The 6,812-nt window shown below is 41.6% G+C and overlaps 1 long non-coding RNA gene and 1 pseudogene across 2 annotated transcripts; one reads left to right on the top strand and one right to left on the bottom strand.

The window, feature by feature from the left end:
• Positions 1-458: 458 nt before the first annotated feature.
• On the top strand, positions 459-5,108 carry LOC115306005. 2 transcript variants are annotated; one of them, XR_003915125.1, is made up of 4 exons: positions 459-746; positions 1,583-1,659; positions 3,852-4,075; positions 4,695-5,108. It is a non-coding gene; the product is annotated as an uncharacterized LOC115306005 (long non-coding RNA). The 2 variants fall into 2 exon arrangements; XR_003915126.1 differs by having other exon boundaries at positions 460-746; positions 3,891-4,075.
• The window catches only part of LOC115306002, an 8,870-nt pseudogene continuing 4,338 nt past the window's right edge, over positions 2,281-6,812 (bottom strand).

The raw sequence follows: 6,812 nt of genomic DNA, 5'->3' as shown, positions 1-6,812 counted from the left end.
TTCTGCACGCAATAATAACCAAATACATCGTCACTATTATCACAGTAACCTAGTAACTACTCTTCCTTTTTTTAAGTTTATTCACTTATTTTGAGAGAGAGCGCAATGCAAGCAGGGAAGGGCACACAGCGGGAGAGAGAGAATCCTAAGCAGGCCCCACACTGTCAGCATAGATGCAGGGCTCAAAGTCCCAAACTGTGAGATCAAGACCTGAGCGGAAACCAAGGGTCAGATGCTTAACTGACTGAGCCATTCAGGCACTCTGCTAATAACTATTCTTAATGTTCATTCAATTAAGAACAAGAAATAATATTTTATTTTACCTTCATTTATTCTATTTATGCTTTCTTTTTTTTAAATTTTTATTTAATTTTGAGAGAGAGAGAGAGACAAAATGTAGCACAGAAGGGTCAGAGAGAGAGAGGGAGACACAGAATCTGAAGGAGGCTCCAGGCTCTGAGCTGTCAGTACGGAGCCCAATGCCGGCCCGAACTGACAGACTGCAAGATTGTGTGCTGAGCCAAGTCAGACGGTTAACCAACGGAGCCACCCAGGCGCCCCTGATGTACTTTCTTCACGGAGATGAAAGTTTCTCGCCTATATAGCTTTTTATTTCTGCCTGAAATTTTTCTTTTAACATTTCTCACAGGGTAGGTCTGCTGGCAAACAAACTCCTTGCTTTTGTTTGAGAAAATACATTTCATCTTCACTTTTGAGGAATAATTTCACTATATGTGGAATTCCAGGTAAGTGGATTTTCTTCTTCTTTCAACATTGTCTTTTCTGTAGATAAGGCATATTGGTTTACGTACTGGTTTTTTAATCTGGCTGTTTTCTTTTTTTTTTTTTAATGTTTTATTTATTTTTGAGAGAGAGAGAGAGAGAGAGAGAGACAGCGTGAGCAGGGGAGGGTCAGAGAGAGAGGGAGACACAGAATCTGAAGACAGGCTCCAGGTTCTGAGCTAGCTGTCAGTACAGAGCCCGATGCGGGGCTCGAACCCATGACCAATGAGATCATGACCTGAGCCGAAGCCGGACGATCAACCAACTGAGCCACCCAGGTGCCCCATAATCTGGCTGTATTCAATACCTCTCCACTTTGAATATGATATGTCTTGGGGTGGGTTTTCTCTTCCATCCTGAAATATCTCCTTCGTAATGGTTTTCCCCTTAAGGTCTATGTGGTCTAGTGTTACTATACTAATTTTTCAATGTTTATTTAGTTTTGAGAGAGAGGGAGACAGACAGAGCACGAGTGAGGGAGGGGCAGACAGAGAGGGAGACACAGAATCCGAAGCAAGCTCCAGGCTCTGAGCTGTCAGCACAGAGCCCGATGCGGGGCTCAAACCCACAGACTGTGAGATCATGACCTGGGCCGAAGTCAGACGCTTAGCCAACTGAGCCACCCAGGCGCCCCTAAAGTTTTTATTTTAAATCAATTCTAGTATTCAGTGAATTCAAGTAAATTTAACGTATTACTATTTGACTTTCTTTTATTTATTGTGCATTTCTTTAACCCTCTTTCTTACTTTGAATAAATAATTCATTGTTCCACTTTTGTTTCATTATGATTTTTGTGCAGTTTTCCTGTACTTTTAATGCTCAACCTACAGAACACACCATAACCTGACTTATTAAATCCCCATATATGTGGCTCATGTAAGTATTTTCTGGCAATGATAACATCCTAAAAACTTTAAACGTTGTTACCTGCCCAACGGCAACTTTCGTTTTTTCTTTGCGTTTTATTTCTACGTGTGCACCTGCTATTCATGTTCAGTCCATGCAATTCAAACGTTCTAGTTCATTCTCTGGTGTCTTACTTGACAGCTGAGTACTGAGTGACATGTTGTTATGTGTCTCTACTTACCTATTTTATCTTTCATTATTGGTTTGTAGATTAATTCCACTCTGATCACAAAACATGCTATCAATTATTTAAATATTTGAAATTGTTTTATAGTTGCTTAACACTTAGCAAATGCATCCTTGTAACAGTTCCGTGAAAATATACCCCCTGTTTGTAATACACACACCCATGTGTGTCTGTATCAGTCTGTGTATGTGATCTCAAGCACTGCATCCCACACATACATGTACTGTTTCATAGGGTCAGTTACGTCAATTATTTTATTGTCTGGTTCAGATGTGTGATAATATTACTGAATTTTCACTTGTATTTTTTCCCCTATCAGAGTGGTTCTATCAACTCCTGAGGGATTTGGGTTAAATACTTACACTTGGTTGTGTTTTCATCTGTTTCTACTTCTGTTCCTTTTCTTTTTTTTTTTTTTTGTGTAAGTAAAAAATTTATTTGGATTGATATAGGTCAATATAATGCCAGTTTTTAATGGCAAAAATTTGGTTCCACTGAAACTCCATGATGCTACAGAGAGCTACTACTTTTTCCAGGAAGTAAGTAAACAGCTGGAAATAGAAAGCACAACTTTCTAGCAGCATGGCAACTTATCAAACTGCAGACCGAACAAGCCTGCAACTTTTATACTAAAAATGGCACAAACATGAGCTGGTGACAAAAGTGAGAAATGGAGAACAAGGTGTGAACACCAAAAGGAGCAGTATAGGTACCGTGAAGACAACAAAACACCAAATACAGCTGTAAGAATTTTTAAGGATAATTATAGAAAAGGGAACCAAATGTTTTACTCAAATGTTTTTAGAGGCTTTCTGTAGAGATACACACATATTTATATATATATTTATCCAAAAATATGTTTTATACAGACAAATGCTTCTCAATTAGAGATGGGACCAAGCTATAGTTACAACATAAAGCACTGTCCTTTGTAAGACTATTTATCCAACTCAATTTTCGATTTCTTTAAGATTAGTGCAGAAAATGTTTTCCAAATATAATTGCCTAACATTCTTTTTATAGATATAAATCAAGTAGGCATTATTTTTAAAACGGGTTTGCACGTTAAACAGTATTTTTCTAAGATGCTGTGCATACCAAACAAGCCCCATTATGAATCATTATTAATAAATGTATCGAAAAAGGCTATAGTCAACTTGCTTCTTTATAGTGAATATTTGATTTTCTTATTTCCAGTTTATAAGGGTTGAAAATACACAAGAAACATTTTCCTTCACATGTACTTTTAAGTTCATACATTTTGATTCAACATATATGGCAATAAATCTCCACACATCATAACCAACGGTATGTTTTCTTTTTAAATGGGATATGACATTAACAACCATTACCTATATAATAAAGCACACAATTATTTTAGCGAATTTACAAATCTTTTTTTCCCAGGTGTAAAGACTACAAAAATTCCTAAAAATTAGAGAACACTTGAAAACATATTAAAGTTTGACTTCCAACTTCATAGTATTTCCATTTTACCCTCAAAGAGAACTTAAAAAATATGACCTTGCTGGAAAAGGTCATCTCGCTAATATAAAAAATTGGTGAGAGCAAGAAGTTTTATCACTGATATGTAGAATTTTCGTAAATAGTTATCTCTCCAAATCATTAGAAAAACATTCAAAGATAAAAAACAAAATAAAATATATGGTGGTGGTCCCTAAACTATTTTGAAGGCAGGTAGCTTAGTCTAAGCTAAATATTATTTTCACTCATAGTAATCATCCTTCCCTCAAATGCCCTTTAAAAAAATGCATGAAACAGTACAATAGCAAGAATTAAAGAGCACAAACTATTTTCAAGGACAGAAAAAATCTCTAGTGCTGAAAGATATAGTAAAAAGCAGATTTCTTTGGGGATATTAATCAATTAGATTATAATTCATTATGAAGATTTTTCTTTTCTATTACGGGGAGCGTTACTGTTCCATTTACACCATTTTCTGTTCCTTTCCTAGAAGACCTGCCTTTAGTCACTATTGGTTTCTTCTTCACAGTTGGTGCCTGAAAAGTAGAATGTTCTCTCCACCTCCGAAGCTGAAAATTAATGAACTTCCACATCATGAATGCTTGGGTGATGCAAATGGATGCCAGGACGGCAATTCTTACAGCTGACACATTGAAGTTCCCAGCACTGAAATCCAGTTTCTGATTTTCTGCTCTTGCAAGCCCAAAGCCAACAGTGAGTACTGAAAGAACTAAAATCAGAAGTCTTCCCCAAACAAACAGAACTGCCCACAGAGAAAACCCTTTCTGATACTTTTCGTCACTAAAGTAAAACAGGCGGGAAATGTGGAAAAGAAATTCAACAAAATAATGCAGCACCAGAAGAATGAGTCCCAGATGATTCAAGTTTAAAAGATAAGCTCCAGCGATGTGAAAGAGGACAAGCTGATGAGGAATATCTTCTTTTTTTGGTTTTCTGGAGGTAGAGTTCAGGAAAAGCATGAAACCAGTAAGCCAACTGGGCTATGTAGAAAAACTTCATTTGAAATGTCATCAGGTTATGGGGATAAGCCCTCCACAGATAGTTGGGTCTGAGATGTAGTTTTCAGATATTAAAATGAATGTGCCCCAAATACAAGAGAAAAGGTAGAATGCACTAAGCTGACCAGATTCGTTAAACTTGCTGTGTTTCATTTTGGAGAAGTGCATTTGCCTATTAATTTTATCCAAAACATACTCTTGAATTATGGCATGAGTAATTATCGCCACTAGCATGTAGAAGGAAACCATAGCCAAATCTTTGATGCCATAGTAATAAACGGATGCTGATTCAGGAGCTTGTTCTTCTGTTGCAGGGAGGGTAACATTGTACTGAAGAGTAACACAAATGATAGAGGCTTTTGCTGTTATCTTGAACATGAGCCCCAGCAGGAAGACCATCGCCACACAGGAGACTATGTCCGCGTGATTCTGCAGGATGAATTCGTGGCTCAGGACCGGGGGGTTCTTGGTGCTCTTCTTGCGAATCGCCATGGTGAAGCCACCGCCCGTGCCTGCAGGGCCTGCAGGTGCTTCCTGGCTCGCTCTTTCCAGCTGCTCACCGACCAGCTGCCGCCGCGCCTCCCCCTGGCTGCTCCTCACAGCCCCGCCGCTGCCACTCGCTGGGGCTTCACTTCCCATCCCACAGCCAGTACGCAGCCGCCAGGGCCGCCTGAAAAAAAACAAATAAAAATCTTCTGTCCCTTTTCAATAAATGTGTTTTAAAGTCACATATTTAGACTCTAAAATCTTTTTTTAATCTTCTTATTTTTTTTTGAGAGACACAGAGACACAGAGCAAGCAGGGGAGGGGCAGAGAGAGAGAGGGAGACACAGAATCTGAAGCAGGCTCCAGGCTCTAAGCTGCCAGCACAGAGCCTGATACCGGGCTAGAACACACGAACCGTGAGATCATGACCTGAGCCATCACATTAATATAATTATTGCCATTTTTGGGTTATGATCCTCATATTCTGCCTTTTCACATTACGTGTATTGTTTCATTTTAGCTTGTATTTCTAAATACGATTTTAGCTATTGCAAAATAATGCCACTTAACAAAAGCCTCAGTAGCGCAGGAAGATACACATTTACTTCTGGCGTGCCACATTGTGGGTCAGTAGTTGTGGTAGGGACCCCTCCCTAAGGAGAGAGAAGAAGAGAGAAGACTTCAAGGTCACCTGGATGTGCGCCCAGGTGCCTACATCCCCCATGACCTTGTGAACTGAGACAACTCGATTAGACTGCATGTGTGTGTGTTAGCATATACGGGAGACAGAGAAATATAAAATGTATTAAGGAAACTAAGCTATGTGATGTGGGCCGCTCAGTTCTTTGGGTACGAACCCAGCTGAGCGGTGCCCCGCACGAATAAAAGTTGCTTTCTGCAAAGAAAAGCCTCAGGGTCACGACCCTCTGTGTGAGAATCCTGCAACACAGTCCTGGCTTTGCCTTGGGGCTGGCGCTGGCTAGAGGCGAGCCGCCTTCCTAAAGCATGTTTTTGGCTACTGCGGAGTTACAAGAGGGCAAACCCCATATACAAACGCTTTCAAAACACTGCTCACTTCAGGTTTTTTTATTTTTCATTGGCCAAAACGTGTCCTGTAGCCAGGCCTAATGTCCAGGACAGAGCACCCAACAAGGTCCCCAGGCCACGAGGCTCAGGCCAACCGGTCACCAGCTCCCTCGAGCCCCTAGGGTCCTCCTGCCTTTTTGTCCCATGGTCCTGCCATTGCGTGTCTGGTAATTGTGGAATGAATGCCACTCTGTTGTGTAAACCCTTGTCAACACTTTCTCTCTCCAGAGTGAAGGGCCACCAGCCTAGGACTGAGATGCATGTGGTTAGGCCTCTGTCCATGCGTTTCTACAGATGTGTCCTTGGGCCCCTGGCGTACCCTGGCTGGTGTTTTGTGCGACATGTCACCGGCTCCTTGTTGGAGGCTTTCTGCCAATGTCATTTGCGTCTTATGGTGCAACCTCTAGGTCTGCTTGGATGGGGTCAAGTCCACCTGCTCAAGACCACTCTGTCCTCCCTGTCTACTGTAGCTTATATTCTGGAAGCATGGTGGAGAATCAGTCAAAAATAACACCGTGAGGGCCAAAGAGAAGGGTTTTCTAAAGACAAAGAGTTTTATTATGTGACATCATAGACTTTGGCTGATGAACTGGTTTGAGTAACTTTTCCCTTGCTCCTTCCCTTCAGCTCTGACTGGCGCCCAGACCGAGTCCGACACCAACCGAAAGTCCACGCGGCAAGAAGGGTTTCCGAGGCGTTTCCCGGGCGGGGGCCCTGGGGCCCTGGGGCGGCCGGGTAAGGGGGCCGCTTGCTTCACGCGCAGCCTGGGCCACACTCGCCCCCGCAGGGCCGGGGTGGGGACAGCCGGGGCCCTTCAAGCCTCTGACGGGAGGAGGACGTGGGCCTGCGAAAGGCCCAGG

The sequence above is a fragment of the Suricata suricatta genome, chromosome 11 (assembly GCF_006229205.1).
Source record: "Suricata suricatta isolate VVHF042 chromosome 11, meerkat_22Aug2017_6uvM2_HiC, whole genome shotgun sequence".
Lineage (NCBI taxonomy): Eukaryota > Metazoa > Chordata > Mammalia > Carnivora > Herpestidae > Suricata > Suricata suricatta.
Note: the sequence above shows the minus strand (reverse complement) of the source record. Positions and strands in the feature narration are given on the sequence as shown.